We start from the raw sequence: 26,230 nt of genomic DNA on the forward strand, positions 1-26,230 counted from the left end.
TCAGACAGAGAAAGAGAAGTGTCATGATATCACTTACATGTGGAATCTAAAAAACGATACAAATGAATTTATTATAAAACAGAAAGAGGTTCACAGACATAGGAAATAATCTTATGGTTACAAAGGAGAAGAAGGGGAGGGATAAATTAGGAATTTGGGATTAATCGATATGCACCACCATATATAAAATAAACAACAAGGACCTACTGTATAACCCAGGGAGCTATATTCAAAATCTTGTAATAACCCATGATGGGAAAGAATCTGAAAAAAAAAAATCTCTATATCTGAATCACTTTGCTATACACCGGAAAGTAACAGAACTTTGTAAATCAACTATACTTCCATTTTTTAAAAAAAGACACATAATCCAAATAAGAAATGTGCAAAGGATCTATATGGACATTTCTCAAGACGAATAGCCAAAAAGCACATGAAAATATGCTCAGCATCATTAGTCATGGGGGAAAATGCAAAAAAAAAAAAAACCTCAGTAAGAGTCACACATACTAGGATGGCTATAATCAAAAAGGCAGATAATAACAAGTGCTGACAAGAATGGGGAGACATTGGCACCCAGATACACTGCTGGTGAGATGGTAAAATGGTGCAGCCACTGTGGAAGACAGCATAGCAGTTCCTCAAAAAATTACAGAATAACTACATGACCCATCGACTCCACTTCTAAGTATATACACCTAAGAGAAAAAACACATGTCGGAGTTCCTGTCGTGGCGCAGTGGTTAACGAATCCGACTAGGAACCATGAAGTTGCGGGTTCGATCCCTGGCCTTGCTCAGTGGGTTAAGGATTCAGTGTTGCCATGAGCTGTGGTGTAGGTCGCAGACACGGCTCGGATCCCTGTGTTGCTGTGGCTGTGGCGTAGGCCGGTGGCTACAGGTCCGATTCGACCCCTAGGCTGGGAACCTCCATATGCCGTGGGAGCAGCCCTGGAAAAAGGCAAAAAGACCAAAAAAAAAAAAAAAAATAGAATGACCACTTCTAAGTATACACACCTAAGAGAAAAACACATGTCCACACAAAAACTTATACACCAATGTTTTTCATGGTTCTATTTATAATAGTTAAACAGCAGAAATAACTTGGATGTCTATCAACAGATGAGTGCATGAAGAAATGCGGTCTATTCATTCAATGGAATACGAGTTGCCCATAAAAAGAAAAGAAGTACTGATACCAGCTACAACAAGAATGAATCTTGAACACATTACCCTAAGTGAAAGAAACCATTCAGGGAGTTCCCGTCATGGCGCAGTGGTTAACAAATCTGACTAGGAACCATGAGGTTGCGGGTTCGGTCCCTGGCCTTGCTCAGTGGGTTAATGATCCAGCGTTGCTGTGAGCTGTGGTGTAGGTTGCAGATGTGGCTTGGATCCCGCGTTGCTGTGGCTCTGGCGTAGGCCGGTGGCTACAGCTCCGATTCGCCCCCTAGCCTGGGAACCTCCATATGCCGGGGAGCGGCCCAAGAAATGGCAAAAAGACAAAAAAAAAAAAGAAACCATTCAGGAAAGATCACATATTATAGGGTTCCATTTATACGGCAGGTCCAGAATAGGCAAATCCAGAGTCACAAAGTAGATTAGTGGTTGCCTAGGGCTGGCATGGAGAGTTGGAGCACTGAGATGGGGGGTAGTTAAAGGATATTGGGGTTCCTTCTTCAGGTGATGAAGATGCTCTAAAATTGATTGTGGTGATGATTGCACAGCTCTGAAAAATCCCCTGGGAGTTCCCGTTGTAGCTTAGTGGTAACGAACCTGGTGGCTAGCATCCACGAGGATGCGGGTTCTATCCCTGCCCTCCCTCAGTGGGTTAAGGATCCAGTGTTGTCGTGAGCTGTGGTGTAGGTCACAGAAGTGGCTCGAATCTGGCGTGGCTGTGGCTGTGGTGTAGGCCAGCAACTGCAGCTCCAATTCAACCCCTAGCCTGGGAGCTTCCATATACTGTGGGTGTGACCCTAAAAATACAACAAATAAAAATTAAAAAAAATTAAAAAACCTTGAATTGTACACTTTTTCCTTCTGCTATGTTTTTTTAATTATAGTTGATTTACAATGTTCTGCCAATCTCTGCTGTACAGCAAAGTGACCCAGTCATACATATATATTTATACACATTCTTTTTCTCACATTATCCTCCTTCATGTTACATCACAAGGGACCAGATATAGTTCCCTTTGCTATACAGCAGGATGTCATGGCTTATCCACTCCAAATGCACTAGTTTGCATCTATTAACCCCAAACTCCCAGTCCATCCCACTCCCTCCTTTTCCCCCTTGGCAACCACAAGTCTGTTCTCCAAGTCCACGAATTGTACACTTTCAATGTGTGACTTAAAGGATATGTGAACTGTATCTCAAAAAAGTGGTTACCAAAAACATGTCAGTTTCATATGGTTCGACCTAATAGCGTTCGGTATCTTAAACAGCACTGGCTTATATAGTATGGTTTGAAGATTTAATAGCCTTTGTGTATGCGTCTGGGAAGAGAAGAGGGAGTATAAAAATTACTTTTCCTCGTGGCTCAGGGGTTAGCAAACCCGACTAGCATCCATGAGGACGCAGGTTCGATCCCTGGCCTCGCTCAGTGGGTTAAGGATCTGATGTTGCCGTGAGCTATGGAGTAGGTCGCAGATGTGGCTCAGATCCCCACATTGCTGTGGCTGTGGCCGTGGCAGGCAGCTACAGCTCCGACTAGACCCCTAGCCTGGGAACCTCCATGTGCTGCGGGTGCGGCCCTAAAAAGACAAAAAAAAAAAAAAAACTTGCAGGAGAATAGAGTAAAGGAGCAATCATTGGAGACAGTGGAGGACAGGGGAGACAGACTTCTTGAGGAGGAGGAAGAACCAGCAGAATGGGAGATGCTGAAGGAATAAAAACAAGGGCGATGGATGACCTCCAGGGGTCAGGGTAGAACAGACCATTTTGGAAGGAGTCCAGCCTCTCTCCCATAAAACCAGAAGGAAGGGAGAGAAGATGAGTTCAGACTAATTAGTTGATGGTGCAGAGAATTTTTATTTTTTTCTTCCTGGCCTGATTTTTTTTTTTCTTGCTTTTTAGGGCTACACCTGCAGCGTATGGAAGTTCCCAGGCTAGGGGTCTAATCAGAGCTACAGCTGCTGATCACAGCCACGGTCACACCACGAGGGATCCGAGTGGTGTCTGTGACCTATGCTACAACCCACGGCAATGCCGGATCCTTAACCCAGTCAGTGAGGCCAGGGCTCGAACCCGCGACCTCATGGTTCCTAGTCGGGTTCGTTTCCGTTAAGCCACAGTGGGGAGTCCAAGGCAAAATCACTTGTAAAGAGGAGAGAAGAGAGAGCAAAGCCTTACCTGGCTTTGAGGAGAGGGGGGAAGTTAGTACAGCTCTGGGGGAGTGAGAGAGGATTGCTGAGGGGCTCAGGAGCCTGGAAGACCCGGCTGCCAGCTGAAGACGGGATTCTGAGGGTGAGACAAGGCCCCTGCAGTTCCCTGCAGCCTCACTCGGTAGCTCTCTCCTCCTGAGTCATCCTTGCTTCAGGCCAGACAACCCCAATTCTTTCAATATTACTCATACATTTTTGGCTTTGAGCCTCTTACTCTCTGGACAGTCTCCTCTGAACTGGCTGCCTTCGGCAATCTTCCTCCCAGAACTGAATGTTCTTTGCCGGTGAGCGCAGATCCAAGTCCACCTCCCCAGTTCTGAGCCCTATGCTTTCATTAATTCAACCTAAGATGACCAGATTCTGCTTGGCAGCCTCATGGCATTGGGTCAGTGACAAATAAATCCAAAGAGCAGACAGAAATCTGCCCCCCTTGGTAGGCACAGGAGAACACAGGGTGGGAGATCAGGGGTTCGTCAAAGAAGCTGGAAAGAGGAGTTCCCTGGTGGCCTAATGGTGAAGGACTTGGCTTTGTTGCTGCTGTGGCTTGGGTTCAGTCCCTGGCCCGGGAACTTCCACCTGCAATGGGCGTGGCCAGAAAAGGAAAAAAGAGAAGGTAGAAAGATGTTTAGGGAGTTCCCGTCGTGGCTCAGTGGTTAATGAATCCGACTAGGAATCATGAGGTTGCAGGTTCGATCCCTGGCCTTGCTCAGTGGGCTAAGGATCTGGCATTGCCATGAGCTGTGGTGTAGGTCTCAGATGTGGCTTGGATCCTGCGTTGCTGTGGCTCTGGCGTGGGCTGGTGGCTACTCAGCTCCAATTAGACCCTTAACCTGGGAACCTCCATATGCCGCAGGATCGGCCCCAGAAAAGGCAAAAAGACAAAAGAAAACAAAAAACAAAACAACAACAAAAAAGAAAGATGTTTAACATGTTGGCGAGTGGGGAATGTCTAAAGGTGTGAGGTCAGGGATCAGAGCTGGAAAAAAATATATGCAACATTCCCCAGGGCCAGCATCTCACTGGGTAAGGCCAGCCAGACTGGTACAGCACCCGTCACCTTGAACCTGGTTATGGAGCACAGCCAGTCAAGCATCTTTACCCGGGAGATCCAGAGCCCATTAGGATTCAGGAGCCTCTCAGGAGAAAGGGGAACGGTCAAGGCAAATCCAGGAAACACCTCCTGACCCCAGCTATGATCAAACTCAGAGCTACTGCTGGTTTTAGTCTCTGGGCACTAGGAGGCATCGGGGCCCGGATCCTAGAAGAGCCAGATAAAGTGTGGGAGAAGGCACATAGCCTTTGGTGTGGGATCTAGATTTCAAGCCTGTATCTGCGACTTATTTGCTGTGCTTAACACTAGAACTGGGATTTCCCGTTGTGGGAGGAACCCGATGTAAATTCTGGGAGGATGGAGATGCAATCCTTGGTCTCGCTCCGTGAATTAAGGACCCAGCGTGGCCACAAGCTACGGCGTAGGTCACTGATAAGGTGTGGATCTGTGTCTGTGGTGTAGGCCAGCAGCTGTAGCTCCGATTCGATCCCTAGCTTGGAAACGTCCATACCCCACAGGTGCAGCCATTAAAACAAACACACAACCAAAAACAAAAAACAAAGGAAAAAACCCCACTAGGAGGTGTGGACACACGGCTTAGCCTCTCAGAGCCTCAGTTTCCACATCTGTAAAATGGAAACTAATAATATCTACCCATCAGGGCTGGCTGTTGAGAGGGTGTCTGTGGCCATCCGGGGTCCCTTTCTCGCCCATCTCTGGTCCTTGGTTTTTGGTATTCCCTCAGAAGTACGTTTTTACACGACCCAGATGTGCCCAGGTATCTCCTGGTCATCCTTCATGCCCCATCGGGCTCTTTTCTGCCTCCTGCAAGCCCTCCTGGATTAGGTGTCCTTCTCCGGAGCTCCCACAATGCATCCAGCTTTGCTGGCTCCCTTCTCAGGACTAACTGCACCACACAGATCTCTTGACCTGTCTGTCTTCCCCCCCACCCAGGTCTGTGGAGGCAGGAGTGGAATTTTTGCCACCATCAGACCTCCAGTTCAAGGCGCTCCACGGGTATGTGTTGAAGGAGTTTTGAAGACAAAGTGAGACAATGCACGTTTAGCCTACACCTCCCCCAAACACACTAGGAACATGAAAGAATACTTGCCCACCTTCTTCCCTCTCAAAGGGGGTGCTTGGACTCCCTTAAAATTCTTCCCAAAGGAGTTCCCGTCGTGGTGCAGTGGTTAACGAATCCGACTACGAACTGTGAGGTGGCGGGTTCGATCCCTGGCCTTGCTCAGTGGGTTAAGGACCTGGCATTGCCGTGAGCTGTGGTGTAGGTCGCAGATGCAGCTTGGATCCCGTGTTGTTGTGGCTCTGGTGTAGGCCAGTGGCTGCAGCTCCGATGAGACCTCTAGCCTGGGACCCTCCATATGCTGCAGGAGCGACTCAAGAAAAGGCAAAAAGACAAAAAAAAAAATTCTCCCCAAAGACTATGGGAAGACTCCAGGGAAGAAAGCACAGCCTCTGGAAACAGAATGCATGGCTTTCTATTTTGGTGCTGCCTCTTGCCAGCACTAAGATCTACCTTATTTGTGCCTCATTTACTCACCCATGAAATGAGTCATAAGGTTGCCATGGAGATAAATAAGCTCCTATCGGCATAGCACTTCTAACAGTGCCTGGAACATAGTAAATACCACATAAGTATTTAACGCACATCTGGAAAACACCCCATACCCATATTCCTAGCTATCCTGCCATGCTCCTTCTCTCCCACTCCAGCCACCTGTAGTGATCTCCCACTATTGCTGATGCCACAAATGCCACAAAATCCAATCTTGTGGAGCCCAGGCAACCTCTGTCTCGTCTAGACTGCATTCAGCCACTCTCCTACGATTACTGAAACTACGGCTTCTCACACTCCAATGTGTGAGAAGGATCTTGAAGATTCGGATTTGCAAGCTGGGGCAGACCTATGATGCTGCATTACTAACAAGCCCCTGACATAAACCACAGCAATATCTTCTCAGATCCACGTCCTAGAGTAATGACAATAAACACAAAAATAAACAAATGGGACTTAATTAAACTTAAAAGTTTCTGCACAGCAAAGGAAACCCTAAACAAAACAAAAAGACAATCCACAGAATGGGAGAAAATCTTTGCAAATGAAATGACCAACAAGGGGAGTTCCCGTCGTGGTCAGTGGTTAACGAATCCAACTAGGAACCATGAGGTTGTGGGTTCAGTCCCTGGCCTTGCCCAGTGGGTTAAGGATCTGGCGGTGCCGTGAACTGTGGTGTAGGTCGCAGACGCGGCTCGGATCCTGCGTTGCTGTGGCTCTGGCGTAGGCTGGCAGTTATAGCTCCAATTCGACCCCTAGCCTGGGAACCTGCAAAAGCCAAGGGAGTGGCCCAAGAAATGGCAAAAAAGCCAAAAATAAATAAATAAATAAATAAATAAATAAGAAAAGAAATGACTGACAAGGGATTAGTCTCCAATTTTTTTTTGATAAAAGCTTTCTTTTAATTTTCTTAGAGAGTACACACAGCACCTGCTTTTTGCCGATGTTAAAACCTTGAAACCTAAAGTACCCAGGGGTATTATCAAAAGAGTTATATAAACAACAGTGCTTTAGTATCAAACTTGCACATTCAGCCTAAAGGGAGCACACATGTTGGTCCTGAAATGTAGGTAAGTGATCCAACTCTTTCTATTCTTGTAGATGCAATAAAAATGTAATTATCTTGGAAGACTCTAATTTTATATGTAAAATTTTATATGTAATTCATTATGTTATGTGTGTGATCAGTGATTCATGGCGTTTCTGGTTAAAATTTTGTCAGTAATTTCTTTTAATGATTTTATTTTTTCCATTAGAGCTGGTTTACAGTGTTAATCTCCAAAATTTATAAACACCTCCTGCAGCTCCATACCAAAAAAACAAACAACCCCATCAGAAAATGGGCAGAAGATCTAAACAGACAATTTTCCAAAGAAGACATACAGATGGTCAAAAAACGCATGACAAAATGCTCAGGGAGTTCCCGTCGTGGTGCAGTGGTTAACAAATTCGACTAGGAACCATGAGGTTGCGGGTTCGGTCCCTGCCCTTGCTCAGTGGATTAAGGATCTGGCGTTGCTGTGAGCTGTGGTGTAGGTTGCAGACGCGGCTCGGGTTCCGCTTTGCTTTGGCTCTGGTGTAGGCCGGAGACTACAGCTCCGATTCGCCCCCTAGCCTGGGAACCTCCATATGCCGCGGGATCGGCCCAAGAAATAAAAAAAAGACAAAAAAAAAGAAAAGAAAAGAAAAGATGTTCAACATTACTCATTAGAGAAATTCAAATCAAAACCACTAGAAGGTACCACCTGACACTGGCCAGAATAGCTGTCATCAAAGAGTCTACAAAAAATAAATGCTGGAGAAAGTGTGGAGAAAAGGGAACCCTATTATACTGTTGGTGGGAATGTAAATTGGCTAGGGGTTGAATCCAAGCTGTAGCCACTGGCCTGCACCACAGTCACAGCAACGCAGGATCTGAGTCTCGTTTGCAACCTATACCGCAGCTCACGGCAACGACAGATCCTTAACTCATTGAGCAAGACCAGGGATCGAACCTGCGTCCTCGTGGATGCTAGTCCGATTCGTTTCCACTGAGCCATCACGTGAACCCCAAGAGGATGAATTGTATAGTATGTGAATTATACCTCAACAAAGTCATTGTTAAATAAAATAAGAGAAGAAGGGACACAGCTGATGCGAAGAGTGGGCAGAATTCAACTATTCCACTGCTCTCCTTATGGGTATGAGAGTTCGAGAAGCTTCCTGGGAAAGATTTCATGTCAAAGGTGCTTGTTCAGCTCAAAGATGATGGGTCATTCCTGAGCCCTAGAAGCAGGGAGATGCTATTTCACTACTCCCGTAATTTCTTTTTCTTTTTTTTTTCTTTTTTGTCTTTTTGCCATTTCTTGGGCCGCTCCTGCGGCATATGGAGGTTCCCAGGTTAGGGGTTGAATCAGAGCTGTAGCCACAGGCCTATGCCAGAGCCACAGCAACTTGGGATCTGAGCCGTGTCTGCAACCTACACCACAGCTCACAGCAATGCCGGATCCATAACCCACTGGGTAAGGCCAGGGATCGAACCCACAACCTCATGGTTCTTAGTCGGATTTGTTAACCATTGCGCCATGATGGAAACTCCAAGTCCCGTAATTTCTTGAGCGTGACCAGAAGTGGTGGGTACATGAATCTGGGCATATGCACAGATTGGCTGGTATTGTCAGTTGCTCATTTCATATCCATTCCTCTCATCCTTCCCCATTTTGTTTTGGGCAAGACTGCCCTCAAACACCTTCCCATTTTTCCTTGAAGCTAGTGGTAGCCATGTGAAAGCGTTCTTGCCCATGAGATGTAAGCAGAGCTTCGTTGGAGGTGTGTGGGATAGCTTGTACCTCTGTATTAAAAAGGCACTCCCAGGGAGTTCCCGCTGTGGCTCAGTGGTAATGAACCCTGCTATATCCATGAGGATGCAGGTTTGATCCCTGGCCTCGCTGAGTCGGTTAAGGATCAGGTGTTGCCATGAGCTGTGGGGTAAGTCAAGGATGTGGCTCAGATCTGGCATTGCTGTGGCCGTGACATGGGCTGGCAGCTATAGCTCCAGTTTGACCCCTAACCTGGGAACTTCCATATGCCGAGGGTATGGCCCTAAAAAGATAAAACAAAAATTCATCTTTTTCAAGTGTATAGTATAACAGCTTTCACTATAGTGAAAGAGTTGTACAATCATCACCACTTTCAATTTTCTTTTCTTTTTTTCTTTTGGTCACCCTGTGGCATATGGAGTTCCTGGGCCAGGGATCAGATCCAAGTCACAGTTGTGATCTAAGCCACAGCTGCGATCTAAGCCACAGCTGCGGCAATGCTGGATCTTGAAACCCACGGTGCTGGGCTGGGGTCTGAACCTGCGTCCCAGCACTCCCAAGATACGGCTGATCCTGTTGTGCCACAGTGGGAACTCCTCAATTTTATTTGTTAAATTTCCTTATTTTTAAAAAATTTTATTGGCGTATACTTGACTTACAATGTTCTATTAGTTTCAGGTGTAATTTTAGAATATTTTCATCACCCCCCAGAGACTCTCCATACCCATAGGCAGTCACTCTTCACTCCCCTTTGCCCAGCCTCTGGCAACCACTAATCTACTTTTTGTCTCTGTGGATTTGCCTGCTCTGGCTATTTCACATAAACAGGATTATACCATGTGACTTATTTCACTTGGCGTACTACCCTCTGCATCTATGCACTTGTTGTCACAAATGACAAGATTGTATTCTTTTTTTATGGCTAATATAATATTTTTAAGGCTAATTATATGTATAATTTATATATAATATATTTATAATTTATATTGCACAATTTGTATCTATATATTTATGTTAATTTATATATAATTATATACAGTATTATGGCTGATACATTTTTATGGCTAATTATATATATGTATGTGTGTATATATATGTGTGCATGTGTGTGTGTGTGTATACACATATATATAAAACTTCATAGCTTTTTTATCCATCTACCTGTTACGGGACACTTAGGTTGCTTCCGTATCTTGGCAGTTGTGAATAGTGCTGCTATGAACACTGAGGTGCAGGTATCTTTTTTTCCTTTTCTTTTTTTTTGCAAAGCTTGCAGCATGCTGAATTTCCCAGACCAGGGATCAAATCCAAGCCACAGCAGTGACGACATCAGGTCCTTAACCACTAGGCCACCAGGAAATTCCACATGTCTTTTTTTTTTTTTAAATGGCCACACTCACAGCATATGGAGGTTTCCAGGCCAGGGAGTGAATCTGCCTTGACCTATAGGCAGCTTGGGCAACTCAGGATCCTTTAACCCACTGTGCGGGGTCGGGGAGCAAACCCACACCTCCTCAGAGATCCGAGCCTCTGCAGCCAAATTCTTAACCTACCTCACCATGGTGGGAACTCCCTCAACGTATCTTTTTATTTTTTTATTTTATGTTTTGTCTCTTGTCCTTTAAAGGCTGTACCCGCAGCATATGGAGGTTCCCAGGCTAGAGGTCCAATTGGAGCTGTAGCCACTGGCCTACACCACAGCCACAGCAACACCAGATCTGAGCTGCATCTGTGACCTACATCACAGCTCACAGCAACGCTGGATCCTCAACCCAATGAGCAAGACCAGGGATCGAACCTGCAACCTCATGGTTCCTAGTTGGATGCATCAACCACTGAGCCACGACGGGAACGCCTCAACGTATCTTTTGAAATTGGTGTTTTTGTTCCTTTCTTCCGTTAAGCTAGTTTGCATTGGGATTCCATCCCTGGCAGCTGAAAGCCCCATGGCTCGTGCAGGCAGGGCAGCCACCGAAACTGAAGATGGTCACAGGCATGGGCTCCAGCCGCAGACAAAGTCGAGTTGACTCCCTGGCCACCTGCCCTGCCCCCATCCCTTATTATTTGACCTCAGGTCCCAAAGCCCCAGTTTCTTCAGCTGCAAGAGGGGGAAACAGAAACACTCTCATGGTGGGATTAAATGAGAGGCACCCATGCTGTGCACAGGGCCCAGCACCCTCAGGCACACGAAATGTCACAGTGCTTCATGGCTTTTTTCTTTTCTTTTTTTTTTTTAGTGCTGTACCTACAGTATATGGAAGTTCCTGGGCCAGGGGCTGAATTGGAGCTGCAGCTGCTGGCCTACCCTACAGCCGTAGCAACGCCAGATCCCAGAGGCATCTGCGACCTACGCCATAGCTTGTGGCAACACCGGATCCTTAACCCACCGAGCGAGACCAGGTATAGAACCCGAAGCCTCATGGATACTAGTCAGGTTCTTAACCCACTGAGCCACAGTGGGAACTCCATGGCTTTTTTCTAAATCTAATTAAGTCCCTGGGAACTTCCACAGCTCAGTGACCTGCTGGAAGTTTCAGCTCAGCTGCTTGTGTTGGTGGGCGATGGTCTGGGGAGCCCTCTGGGGCCTTGCCCTGGGCTCGCTGCACTTTGCCCCATTGTTTGCGTCCAAGTGTTGGGCTTTTAAAGATAAGTGGCTTGGCCGCTGTTGTGTGGAGCTTGGACAAAGAGGCCTTGGCTAAGCTGGGAACCCCAGGCCCCAGTCCAAATGGCCACATGAAATCATTTCCCTTTGAGGTAATGCCACCTCCCCAGTTTTAAGAGGTGGGACATGGGTGGGGACTTGCCAGCCTCTGGCCCATTTCTAGTCCTGGGAACAGTTCTCTGTGTTACTCAGTCTCCCCTCCTTCTAAGATACTCGCCTTTCCCCCTTGTTCTCTGAGATGACCCAACATAAGTCCTGCATCAACTAAAATTTCAAAGAACAAAGCCAGAGACAGGGGCTGAGGTCTGAGGTTCCTTTTGCTTTCCTGCATCTCAACCTCCGCCCCAGCCCCCCAGGCGAGAAAACACACAGACTGGTTTCCTTTCTGGAGCAAGAGGGAAAAATCCAATGGGAACAAACTATGAATTAATAGCTCACTAAATTATCTAGCTGTGATATGGATATGCTCACTATGATTATTTTTCGTAGTACTGCTATTATTCCTTTTAAACTATTATTTTATTATTATTATTATTATTATTATTATGCTCTTTTTTTTTTTTTTAGGGCTGCACCCGTGGCAGATGGAGATTCCCAGACTAGGAGTCTAAGCAGAGCCACAGCTGCCCACCTATGCCAGAGCCACAGCCACGCCAGATCCGAGCTATGTCCGCGACCTACACCACAGCTCACAGCAAGACCAGATCCTTAACTCACTGACCGAGGCCAGGGATTGAACCCGCAACCTCATGGTTCCTAGTCGGATTTGTTTCCGCTGTGCCACGATGGGAACTCCTTATTTTATTATTTTTTTTAATTTTAATTTTTTGCTTTTTAGGGCCACACCTGCGGCCTATGGAAGTTCCAGGCTAGGGATCGAATCGGAGCTGCAGCTGCCAGCCTACACCACAGCCACAGTAACGCTGGATCCTTTAATCCACGGAGAGAGGCCAGGGACCAAACCCGCATCCATGAGGATACGAGTCAGATTCGTTTCCAGTGCACCCCAAGGGGAACTCCTAAACTATTATTTTAGATATAGAGTAGCTGGGAATATATTTATCGGTCTACCCTAGCGTAGACTTCAGTAGCTTTGGCTCACATCTGAGACCCCCGTGATCTGTCATAAATGGTTTAGTGCAGTGTCTGGCACTGACTACCACAATAAATGTTATTTTGCTTCCAGAGTTTTCACTAAGAACGGTTTCTGATGAGGTGTGAGATATCTAGGGTTGACCATCTTTTTTTTTTTTTTTTGGCCGAGTCTGTGGCATATGGAAATTCCCGGGTCAGGGATCAAACTTTTGCCACAGCAGTGACCCAAGCTGCTGCAGCGCCAATGCCAGATCCCTAACCCACTGAGCAACCAGACAACCCCAGGGTTGACTATCTTTCAAATAAAGAGTGAGAATTTTGGAATGAAATGTATAGTCTGACACCATTAAAACAAAACAAAACAAAAAAAACCCAAAAAAACCCCCCAAAAAACAGGGAGTTCCTGTCGTGGCTCAGCAACAAACCCAGCTAGCATCCATGAGGATGTGGGTTCGATCCCTGGACTCGCTCAGTGGGTTAAGAATCTGGTGTTGCCATGAGCTGTGGTGTAGGTCACAGATCCTGCATTGCTGTGGCTCTGGCATAGGCTGGCAGCTGTAGCTCCAAATGGACTTCTAGCCTGGGAACCTCCATATGCCCCGTATGCAGCCCTAAAAGACAAAAAAAAAACAAAACAAAAACAAACCCACATAGACAGCAACAGTGAGTAGAGTCTACAGAAAAAAGAAATGTTTAGAAAAACATCTGAAAGGATATACTACAAACCCACTGAACAGAAATAGGGAAGGGGAACCCAGGATTGGCAATGGCAGCTGAAGGGGACTTATCCTTAGTTACATTTTAATTTTTTTTTTTTTTGTCTTTTCTAGGGCCGCACCCGTGGCATACGGAGGTTCCCAGGCGAGGGGTCGAATCGGAGCTGTAGCCACCGGCCTACACCACAGCCACAGCAATGCAGGATCCGAGCTGAGTCTGCGACCTACACTACAGCTCATGGCAACGCTGGATCCTTCACCCACTGAGCAAGGCCAGGGATCCAACCCGCAACCTCATGGTTCCTAGTCGGATTCGTTAACCACTGAGCCACTATGGGAACTCTACATTTTAATTGTTTTAAAGAGAAGAAGTTCATATATTATGTGAGCACTTAGAATACCATTCTAACAAGTTGACTTATGATTGAATAACAAAGATGCAGGAGAAGAGCCCCAAGGAAGGGTGTCCACAGAACATCCTTTGCTTGGCTTTTTGGCCTTTGGGTCTCTCACACAGGGTTTCCATAACTATGTGGAGTTTTGTCTGAGAATCAGACAAGGAGCCCATTCTCTGAAATCTGGTTGACTCACTGCTCCAAATACCATAGATCTTCACGTTTCTGGGTCTGCTCCAGACTCCAGCAAACTCCATGCAGCCCCTGGAGATGATACGTTTGGAACCCAAAAAGGGGAGATATGTGGGCAATGGTGTGAGAGGGAATCCAGAATATTTGTGAAAAGGACAGCCAGGTCTAGAAGTCAGGCTGTAAACTTTCTTTACCCTCCAGAGACGTTTCTATTTCCTCTCATGGAACACATCTGAAAGACTGAATTTATCTAAACTTCCCTGGTGGCCTAGCAAAGGATCCAGCGTTGCTGTTGTTGTGGTGTGGGTTCAATCCCTAGCTCAGGAACTTCCACATCCTGCAGGTGCGGCCAAAAAATTTGCACTTATCGAATTGAACAGAGCCTCCCTAACAAATTCATTTTCTCTTTAGTTGTCTTATCTAATACTACGAACCATAGCTGCTGAGAAAGATGAATTTGGGATTAAGAGGAGCCACCCTCCTGAGAGTTAGCATCATACAGTCAAAAGCAAAACAAAGGCATTGGTTGAAGGGACCTGGGTTCAGAGCCATGGCCACGGTGTCACCTTGGGTGGGTTAGTTTACATCACTCCCTTTTTGTTCCCTTATCTATTATTTGTGCAAACATTGGAACAATGCTTTTGGTTTTTCACATAGCACCCAAATGTTTTTGTTTTTTTTTCTTTTTAGGGCTGTGCCTTTGGTATATGGAGGTTTCCAGGCTAGGGGTCAAATCAGAGCTGTTGCCACCAGCCACAGCTACAGCCATAGCAACGCAGGATCTGAGCCGTGTCTGTGACCTACACCACAGCTCATGGCAATGCTGGATCCTCAACCCACTGAGCGAGGCCAGGATTCGAATCTGTGATCTGCGTCCTCATGGATGCTAGTCAGATTCATTAACCACTGAGCCACAACGGGAATTCACACCCAATTGATTTTAAGGTTATTTTATCAAGTAAAGATGTTTCTGTACCTAGTCAGCCACGAAATTATGCAGAAAGTTACCATTCCTTGAAACTTTTGGCTGAGGATAAGCCTCCACTTTTGAAAACCATGGCATGAGAACATCTGACTAAATAATTTCCCGTTCTGACACTCTTTATTTCTTTTCCCTTAAACATTTCATTCTTCATAGCATGTCACCATATAATCAACTTTATATGTGGATTTATTCTTTTGTATGTGTGTGTGTGTCTTGTTAGGGCTGCATTTGCAGCATGGATGTTCCCAGGCTAGGGGTTGAATCAGAGCTGTAGTTGCCAGCCTATGCCACAGCCACGGCAACACTGGATCCGAGCCGAGTCTGCAACCTACACTGCAGCTCACTACAATGCCGGATCCTTAACTCACTGAGCGAGGCCAGGGATCAAACCCACATCCTAATGGATACTAGTTGGGTTCATTACCACCGAGCCATGATGGGAACCCCCTTTGCTTATTGTCTGTCCCTTCAATAATATGTCAGCTCTATAAGGGCCACCATTTGTGCCCATCTTGTTCATTATTCCATCTCTGGCAGCTGGCACGATGCTGGCACATTAGAGCTCCAAAAATGTGTGGGATGCATAAATGAATATTCCTAAATTTTCTCCAGGTCTGCATCTGGTCCCACAATCTCAGAATACCTGTAGTCTGCAGAATTGTCAATGTGCATATTTTCACCTCGAGTCTTAGGCGTCTCCACCTTGTCCTTGACCCATGTCTACACCTGGCGTCTAGCAGCACGGTCCTGCCTTTGGGCCTCCAATCTGGCTCCCTTCCCTCACCACCACCAGAGGGCTCTTTTTAAAGCCTTGGATCTGGTCATGCCACTCTGTGCTGGGAGAATCTATGTTGCCTCTTGATGGCTAGATCCCATGTTAGACTTTATATCAGGATGCTGCTTTGTTCCATTTTGTTTTGTTTTAAGCAGAAAACACACCTCCAATTGGCTTACACAATGTGGACATGAGTTGAATCCAGTAAAGAAATGGAGGAGATTCCAAGTCTGATTTGACCCAGTGGCTCCTGCTCCATTGGCCTTGGCTGAGTCCTACATGGGTTTCATTCACAGACTCAGAGAGAGAAAGCAGGTTCAAGGTTGACTTCACCTTCTCACTCAACAATGTCTAAAAAAGAAGAGACCAATGCATCTGGAGGCTCTCTCTCAAACCTCATCAGCTCTTGTCTAACTTTCCCTCTTGGATTGGGCTGGGCCAATGCCCATTCTTTTTTTTTTTTTTTTGTCTTTTTGCTATTTCTTGGGCTGCTCCCTCGGCACATGGAGGTTCCCAGGCCAGGGGTCAAATCGGAGCTGTAGCCTCTGGCCTACACCAGAGCCACAGCAACTCGGAATCCGAGCTGAATCTGCAGCCTATACCACAGCTCACGGCAATGCCGGATCGGTTAACCCACTGAACAAGGGCAGGGATTGAACCCGCAACCCCATGGTTCCTAGTTGGATTCGTGAACCACTGCGCCACTACGGGAACTCCCATTGCCCATTCTTAAATCAGGGTCTGCCTCTAGGAGAAAGCCATGTTGACTTTGAGATTGGCCTAAGTCTGGATTTCTGCATCAGTCACTGACATGGAGAATGTAATATCATAATTGGTTTTTTATCAGTCAAGTTCCTCCCTTTCCTGTTTCCCTGGAGCTGAGGGTTAATGCCTCCAGCTGCTTCTTCTTCTTTTTTTCTTTTTCTTTTTCTTTTTGGCTTTTTTGGCTTTTGAGGGCCGCACCTGCAGCATATGGAGGTTCCCAGGCTAGGCATCTAATTGGAGCTACAGTTGCCATCTACACCACAGCCACAGACATGCCAGATCCAAGCCACATCTGCGACCTACACCACAGCTCATGGCAACAGCGGATCCTTAACCCATGGAGTAAGGCCAGGGATCGAACCCACAACCTCGTGGTTCCTAGTTGGATTTCGTTTCCGCTGCACCATGATGGGAACTCCCTCCAGTGGCTTCTGAATGGTGGAAAAGAGGTGGGAAGGGCATTGATGGTGTAACACATTCTGCTTCACAATATAGACCTCTCAGCACCCGGCACACCAGTCCTTCAATTATTACAGTTATTATTTTGAATAAATGTGAGTAAATGAACAAATGAATGAGTAGGATTTCACCTGCTGGAGATGACAAGAAATATGTCCAAGAAAGTTGGAACAGCCTATAGAGCCAAGACTTCCTAAGGTCTGTTACAATGAGAGCCTAGGGCAGTAGGGCTGGGAAGAATTTCCAGAACATAGACCAAGTGAGTGTATCAGGCTCTTCCAGAGGAAGAGAACTAATAGGATGTATATAGAAAGAGATTCAGGAGTTCCCCGTCGTGGCGCAGTGGTTAATGAATCTGACCAGGAACCGTAAGGTTGCAGGTTTGATCCCTGCCCTTGCTCAGTGGGTTAAGAATCTGGCGTTGCCGTGAGCTGTGGTGTAGGTTGCAGACGCGGCTCGGATCCCATGTTGCTGTGGCTCTGGTGTAGGCCAGTGGCTACAGCTCCAATTAGACCCCTAGCCTGGGAACCTCCACATGCCGCAGGAGTGGCCCTAGAAAAGGCAAAAAGACAAAAAAAGAAAAAAGAAAGAGATTCGTTACAAGGATTTGGTTCAAGGGAGGCTGAGGAGTCCAGACCTAGGGGAGCCAGTGGCATTGTTTCAGTCCAAGTTCAAAGCCTGAGAACGAGGACAGCGGATGGTGTAAGTGCCACCCTGAGTCTGAGTCCAAAGGCAGGAGGCTCATGTCCCAGCTCATAAACAGGCTGAGAGAGAGACAATTCTTTCTTACTTAGTCTTTTATTCCATACTGGCCTTCAACAGATTAGATGAGGCCCACCCACACTGGGGAGGGCAATCTGCTTTACTCGTTCTACTGATTCAAAGGTTATACTCATCCCGAAACACCCTCACAGGCACACCCCACCCAGAAATAATGCCCTATCAATGTTGGTGCACCTTTTGGCCCAGTCAAGTTGACACATAAAATCAGCCATCATAGAGCATCTTAGTCAAACTATAAAAGGTCTTGAGTGCCATGATAAAAAGGGAGGCTTTATCTTCAAGTTTTTTTTCTTGTGTGTGTGGGGGTGTATCTTTTTACGTCTGCCCCTGTGGCATATGGAAGTTCCCAGGTTAGGGGTCGAATTGGAGCCGCAGCTGCCAGCCTACACCACAGCCGCAGCCGCACAGGATCTGAGCTGCATCTGTGACCTACACTGCAGCTCACAGCAGCACTGAATCCTTAACCCACTGAGTGAGGCCGGGGATCGAACCTATGTCCTCATGGATACAAGTAGGGTTCGTTATGCTGAGCCACAGTGGGAACTCTGGATTTATCCTTTAGTCATTCAACCAGTCACACATCCTTTGATCTCCATGGATGGTGCTAGGAGGTAGGGATAAGATGATAAAATAATGCAGATGTGATTCTTGACCTCAAGAAAGCATCGGGAAATAGTGTCGTCCCTGGGAATCTGCAAAGGATTGGTTCCAGGACCCCCTCAGACACCAACATTCATGGATGATCAAGTCTCATATGTAATGGCATAATATTTGCATATAATGTACCTGTGCATGTCTTTCCACATATTTTTTTTTCCTTATAACAGCTGCACTGTGGCATGTGAAAGTTCCCAGGATACGGGTCAAATGGGAGATGCAGCTGAGGCCACCACTCCAACCACAGCAATGCAAATCCGAGCCTCCTCTGTGACCTACACCGCAGCCTGTGGCAATGTCAACTCCTTAACCCCTGAGCCAGGCCAGGGATCAAACCCGCATCCTCAGAGACAATCTTGGGACCATATCCGAGGCATATGGAGGTTTCCAGGCGAGGGGTCGAATCGGAGCTACAGCTGCTGGCCCACACCACAGCCACAGCAACGCAGGATCGGAGCCGTGTCTGTGACCTACACCACAGCTCATGGCAATGCTGGATCCTTACCCTACTGAGCGAGGCCAGGGATCGAACCTGCAACCTCATGGTTCCTAGTTGGATTCATTTCACCTGCACCACAGCGGGAACTCCCACCACCACCCTCTTTAAGTTCTTGAGGCTGTAGCACTTTACCAAGCAAGCCAGCCATCCCTTCCTAGCCTTCATTTCCTTCCTCTCCTCAATCCCCTCACAGTGGTGCTCACAGAAGAAGCTCAGTGCTTTCTCACGCATAATTTTCCCATCCACGAGGACATGCTTCCCCTGTGACATGTCCCCTAGCCCACTTAATGCTTTCTCCATCTTTGCAGGCCCTCTATCCTGATCCACAGAGATTTTTTTTTCTTTTTCTTTTCTTTTCGTTTTTTTTTTTTTTTTTTTTTTTGTCACTGGTGGGGCAGCAGTGACACGTCTATGGATTTCAGCTTCTTTCTGCTTTCTTGTGTGAATGCTCCATTCTTACGGTCCACTTGGGCAAGCCACATGCCACTTTTCAAAAGATTAAGATTTTGATTTTCTTGTTGAGAGATGGCACTTTATGCTCTTGCTTAGCCTTTGATGGATCACTTTGACCACTTAATCACTCTTTAGGAGCCTTCCCCACACACACAAAAACAAAGGGTGTGCACAACACGGGGAAGGAGGGAAGGAGAGGTGAGATGAATGATGCTCAAACAGCGAACGCTGGAGAGAGACTAAGGACCAGTGAGTGGCAGGAGACCGCAAAGGGCATGCCAACACATCACTGCATTCACGTGGATTCAAGGCAATGCTCAGCGCTTGGCAAATTCAGGTGTCAGTTTTTGGAACTTTCTGGGGAAAAAATCATTTTTCGAGCACTTTCAATCTGCCCCGGGCTGAATCCACATACATGGAAGCTGGATCAGGAGGGCTGACGGTACAGGCATTTAAGAGCTAATTCCCGAGACGCTACCTCCTCCTGCTCTTGGAAGGCCTCTCTCGCTGCTCAGCTCCTGGTTCTCCAGGGGGACCCAGGATCTCCCTCCTCTGGGCACCTGGGGTCCCCTGAGGTGGTGGTAATAGCGCAACAGGTCTAAGAGTGCTGTCCCTTTAAGCGCACTTACCTGACCCTCAAATAACTGTGCGCCCCCGGCACCAGGATCACCCTCATTTAAAGACAACATGAGGTAACTTGCCCCAGGATACAGAGCTAGCGAGCAGTAGAGCTGAGACCTGAATCCATCAATCCCACTCCAGAAGACAGACTCAAACACCACGAAAGGCAGGACCCCCAAGAGGGGTACCAGCATCACCCCCATTTCACAGATGAGAAGACCGAGTCTTAAGCTCAGATCTGCCTAAGGCCACAGAGTTTAGGAGCTGAACCTGCAAGCCGGCAAGTGGCAGAGACTGAGCTTCTTCCTACCCCACCCCACCCCACCCCGAAGGGGCCTCTGGCGGGAGGAGGGGGGGACGGACAGACAGACGGGGGGGTATCACGCTATAAAGTGTTTTGTTATTTCCCCGCCTGTCTCTGTTCTCCAGAAAGACTCCTCAAGGCTAAAGAGCTGATCTGGTCCCCTCCATTTCTTAAGCTCCTGCACAGTTTGGGCATTGAAATTCCCGTCTGGCAATGGTCGCGGAATGAATGACCCAACACATGAATGAATGAATGAATAATCGTCTGTGAAGTTCCCAGATTCAGAGTAAGGCCTGCGATTGGGAGGGTTTTTGAAACAGTCTCAGCAAGCTGGGGATGTGTGAGCCTCTGGTGCCTCGGCCTCAGGAAGAAACAAAACTCTTGAAAAGGAAGAAAGAAAATGGGGCGTAACAAGGATTCCGGGCTGGATTCCATGACGTCACCCTTTAGTTGGCCGTCTGGACGGGTAAACAAAGGCTCTTGTGACAGGGGCCCTGGCCGGGCTGGCCACTTGGCTGTGTGGGGGAGGTGGTGAAAGCAGCCTGCCTCAACCCTGGCCTCCACCCCAAGTTTTAGCCCGGGCGCCTCTGCATTCAGCAGGTATCTCATCCAAGGGAAAACCAGGACAGGAAATCACGTTGCCATGGAGACCAGAGAGGCCCTTCCAGACACAGGGGAAAATAAACACGTCCTGGTTGGACTTAACCCCCACGAAGCCAGGGTGGCCTCACCTCGGAGGTCCTGGTTTGCACCAGAAACATCCAGGGGCCTCTCTTCCCAAAGGGCTGAGCAACAACTCCAGCCCACTCAGGGTTCCCAGAACGGGGTCACCCCTGGGTTGAAGGAGGAAGATGTGTTCCTGCCTGGACCTAAGACCTCCGTCTCCTACGTAGCTGGGGGCTTCCTGCAAACAAGGGTTCATATTTATACGTGGCTTGCTGGGCAAGATCTGTGAACTCTCCCAGTCCTTGGTGAGAAAGGCATTGTTTTTTGTTTTTTGGTTTTTGGGGTTTTTTTTTGTCTTTTTGCTATTTCTTGGGCTGCTCCCGAAGCATATGGAGGTTCCCAGGCTAGGGGTCGAATCGGAGCTGTAGCCACTGGCCTACGCCAGAGCCACAGCAACGCGGGATCCGAGCCGCATCTGCAACCCACACCACAGCTCACAGCAATGCCGGATCCTTAACCCACTGAGCAAGGACAGGGATCGAACTGGCAACCTCATGGTTCCTAGTCGGATTCGTTAACCACTGTGCCATGACGGGAACTCCCAAGGCATTGTGTTATTATCATACCCATTTTATGGATGACGAAACAGAGGCATAGAGGCTCTGCGACTCACCCAAGGTCACCAGTGAGTGGATGGTGGCACCAGAATTTGAGGTGCTTGGAGAGTTCTTGCGCCACAGAGTATAGCTCTTAAGAACATAGGACTTTGGGAATTCTCTCGTGGCTCTGCAGGTTAATGATCCAGGGTTGTCACTGCAGCGGCTCAGGTCATGGCTATGGCCCAGGTTCGATCCCTGGCTTGGAAACTTGTGTATGCCACAGGTGCCAAAAAAGAAAGAAAGAAAGAAAAAAGGAACACAGGACTTTGGAGCCTCTCAAACGAGCTGTGTGACCTTGAGCAAGTTACTGTGTGTCTCTGAGCCTCAGTTTCTCCAGTGGTATAGAAGCATCTGCATTAAAGGATTATCGTGGGGTTAAATTCAGTGCACCTCTACTGAGCACTTACTGTATGTCAGGCACTATGGTGGGTCTTGGAAGTTCAGGGGGATGGAAGATGAACAGGGTCCCTGATGGAGCAGCTTGTAGATGGACAGGCATGCACGGGGCAGAGGGAAGTGCCCCGCGACAGGAAGGAGGTGGCCTCTTGGAAGGGCTGGAAAAAAGCCAGAGGGGCTGCCGTTCCAAGTGCCAGAAGCTGGAAATACCCACGGTAGGTTTCTCTCTAATTGGAAGAGGTGGGGTTTGTTTCTAGCTCGTTCTGTGAGATGACAGAAGAAGGTCAGGTTTCAAGGGCACTGGCAGGGTCCATCCTCCCTCAAGGGGCCTAGGCGAGCGGTTTGCTAGCCAGTTCCAGACTGAGGGCCAAGTCTGGCCAGCTGCTTGTTTTTTGTACGGGCCTGCCAACTAAAAATGGCTTTTACATGTTTAAGTCATTGAAAAGGAATTTGAAAAAATATTATTTTGTGACGTATGAAAGGTATGCGAAATTCAAATTTCAGTGTCCAGAAATAAAGTTTTGTTTTTTTTTGGTCTTTTTAGGGCCACACCCGCGGCATATGGAGGTTCCCAGGCTAGGGGTCTAATCAGAGCTACAGCCACCAGCCTACGCAAGAGCCTCAGCAACACCAGATCTGAGCTGCTTCTGCAATCTACACCACAGCTCACAGCAACGCAGGATCCTTGACCCACTGAGCGAGGCCAGGGATCGGACCTGCATCTTCATGAATGCTAGTCAGATTCGTTAACCACTGAGCCACAACGGGAACTCCTGTTGGTTTGTTTTTTAGGGCTGCAAGTGGGGCATACGTTGATTCCTAGGCTAAGGGTCGAATCAGAGCTGCAACTGCTGGCCTGCATCACAGCCACAGCAATGCAAGATCGGAGCTGCGTCTATGACCTACACCACAGCTCACGGCGACGACAGATCCTTCCCCCACTGAGTAAGGCCAGGGATGGATCCCACATCCTCATGGATCTTAGTTGGGTTGATTACCGCTGAGATACAATGGGAACTCCCAGTTCTGGCTGCTTTGGCACTGCTCAAGCGGCTTCAGTAATTGCAACAGAGGTATAGTGCTCTCAGGAGCTGAAAGTTTGACCCTGATAGAAGGAAGTTGCTAAGCCCAGGACAAGATGCCTCTGGCTTCGGGGCACAGAGTGGCATTAAGGAGAGATCATGCATCAGGACCTTGGAAGGACAGTGAGGCCAGGATGCAGCTATTCCCTGACTGCGGCTGACAAGGTGTTGGGATCGTGTGGGTTCACTGCTGACGTCCTCACCACATAGGGACAAGGGTGATCCTTACTTCACACACGGAGACAAGGGACAGAGATCCCTGGGACCTGCCCAAGGTTACTTAGCTGGTAGGCGACAGGGCCAGGACTTGAATGCAGGCAGTGTGCACCCTGCCACCTCTCCCAGGGGTGCGCTTGAGTGATGAGGCAGGTGTTCCAGGGAGAGCCGTGACTCTTCACTGTCCCCTCACCTGAGCTCTCAGCTCACCTGTCACAGAAACTGCAGGAGAGTCTTCTGCACCCACCACAGCGCCTTCGATCCTACCCTGCGTTGGGAAACTGTCATTTTTTGACCAAGTGTTTGTGGGGGCTACCTGCTATCTGCCCTCAGATCCAGGTTCCTCAGCACTTCAGAGCACAGGGCTTGGGAAGCCCCCCAAACTGGCTGTGTAACCTTGGGCAGGTGAATGAATCTCTCTGAGCCTCAGTTTCCCCATTGGAATATAAATGGCTACCTCGAAGGACTGCTGGAGGGTTAGATTCAATAACAGAGTTTTTGTTTGTTTGTTTTAGGGCCACAGCTGTGGTATATGGAGGTTCCCAGGTTAGGGGTCGAATTGGAGCTACAGCTGCTGGCCTACACCACAGACATAGCAACGCAACATAGCAACACAGATCTGAGCCGTGTCTGTGACCTACACCACAGCTCACGGCAACTCGGGATCCTTAACCCACTGAGTGAGGCCAGGGATCAAACCGGAATCCTCGTGGATATCAGTGGGATTCGTTTCTGCTGAGGCACCACGGCAACTCCCAGTGACACACTTATTGAACACCTACTGTATGCTGTGTGCTCCATGCCTCTGGGAGGCCTAAAACACGGACTCTTCAAAGGGCTCCCTTGCCCTCTGGCTTTCCGTTGTTTTTTGTTTTTGTTTTTCATTTTGTTTTGTATTTTGCTGTTGTTATCATTTTTTTTTTTTTTGGTCTTTTTGCTATTTCTTGGGCTGCTCCTGCGGCATATGGAGATTCCCAGGCTAGGGGTCTAATCGGAGCTGTAGCCACCAGCCTACACCAGAGCCACAGCAACTCGGGATCCGAGCTGCGTCTGCAACCTATACCACAGCTTACGGCAACACCGGATCGTCAACCCACTGAGCAAGGGCAGGGATCGAACCCGCAACCTCATGGTTCCTAGTCGGATTCGTTAACCACTGCGCCACGACGGGAACTCTGTTGTTATTTTTTTAAATTTAACAGCTGCACCTGCAGTATCTGGAAGTTCCCCATGGCTGGGAGTCAAATGGGAGCTTTAGCTGCCTGGCTACCTCACAGCCATAGCAATGCCAGACCCAAGCTGCATCTGTGACCTATGCTGCAGCTGGCAACACCAGATCCTTAACCCACTGAGCAAGGCCAGGGATCGAACCTGTATCCTCACGGATGCTATGCCAAGTTCTTAACCTGCTGAGTCACAGTGAGAGCTCCTTCCCATTGGTTTTGACCAGTAGGGAGCCCCAGAAGGTGACTGGAGGGAGAGAGTTGGGGGTATTTAATCTCCACCTTCCTCCTTGCTGAGTGGTGGTGGCCTTAAGGGTCACAGTTCCTGCCTGGTGGCCCTCTCCACATGGGCTTCTCTATCTCCAAGTTACAGAAGTCACTTCTCCCCTTGACTCCTTCAGGCGTGGGGGTAATAAAAGATCCCACTGCAATTGGGGATACTTCTCATTTGGGACAACCTGACCTCCTTCAGAAAGAGTCATTTCTGGAGTTCCCATTGTAGCTCAGCCGTAAGGAACCCGACTAGTGTCCATAAGGATGTGGGTTTGATCCCTGGCCTCCCTCAGTGGGTTAAGGATCCAGCATTGCCATGAGCTGTGGTGGAGGTTGCAGAGGTGGCTCGGATCCTGTATTGCTGTGGCTCTGGCATAGGCCAGCAGCTACAGCTCCGATTCAACCCTTAGCCTGGGAACTTCCATACGCTGTGGGTGCAGCCCTAAAAAGATGAATGAAACAAAGAAAGAAAGAGAGAAAGCAAGCAAGCAAGCAAGCATCTGCATTAAAGAATTGTGAAAGCAAGCAAGCAAGCAAGCAAGCAAGCAAGCAAGCAAGCATCTGCATTAAAGAACAGTTGTGAAAGAAAGAAAAAGAAGGAGAAAAAGAAAGAGTCATTTCTTCAATGCCCCCGAAATGACCTAATTTGAGTGTGCTTACCCTTTTCTGCTGGGACCCAGACTGGTGCACTCCTCATTTCAATTAATTTCCCAAGCATGGTTGGCTCCTTACATTCTGCCTGGTCTCAAAAAGGATCTGCTCTCTGACTCCCCAAACACAATATTCACAGTGGAAAAATCCATCACAAATTTATGAATTATATCCCATCCTGGCGAGGGCATCGGGGCCGTAGGCATTTGCATATACTGATGAGAAGGAAGGTAATACAGTAAAGGCTAAAGGCAGGGAAATTGGGCAACATGTTTCAATATTTAAGCTATTCCTTTGACCTAGTCATTTCATCTCGAGGAATCTGTCTCAAGGAGATAACCAGACAAGTGTACAAAGATGTTCTAGCACAGTCAACCCAATGGTTGATCAGTAGTTGACCAGATCAATTAGGCACCCAGTGGCTATTTTTTGAATAACGACGGAGCTTCAAGCACTGTCTTTAGCCCCTAAGGATACAGCGGTAAAGAAGTTTGCTGAAGTCTTGTTCTCATGGAGCTTACATTTTATTTTATTTTATTTTTTTGTCTTTTTTGCCATTTCTTGGGCTGCTCCCTCGGCATGTGGAGGTTCCCAGGCTAGGGGTCCAATTGGAGCTGTAGCCAACGGCCTACGCCAGAGCCACAGCCACGCGGGATCCGAGCCGCATCTGCGACCTACACCACAGCTCAGGGCAATGCCGGATCCTTCACCCACTGAGCAAGGCCAGGGATCGAACCCGCAACCTCATGGTTCCTAGTCGGATTCGTTAACCACTGCACCACGACGGGAACTCCGGAGCTTACATTTTAGCAGTTGAATTAATTACAGCATATATATATAAAATGAATGATGCTCAACCAGACCAAAAAAAAAAAAAAATCAGTAGCTCCAAATG

Source organism: Phacochoerus africanus, chromosome 5 (assembly GCF_016906955.1).
Source record: "Phacochoerus africanus isolate WHEZ1 chromosome 5, ROS_Pafr_v1, whole genome shotgun sequence".
Classification (NCBI taxonomy): Eukaryota; Metazoa; Chordata; class Mammalia; order Artiodactyla; family Suidae; genus Phacochoerus; species Phacochoerus africanus.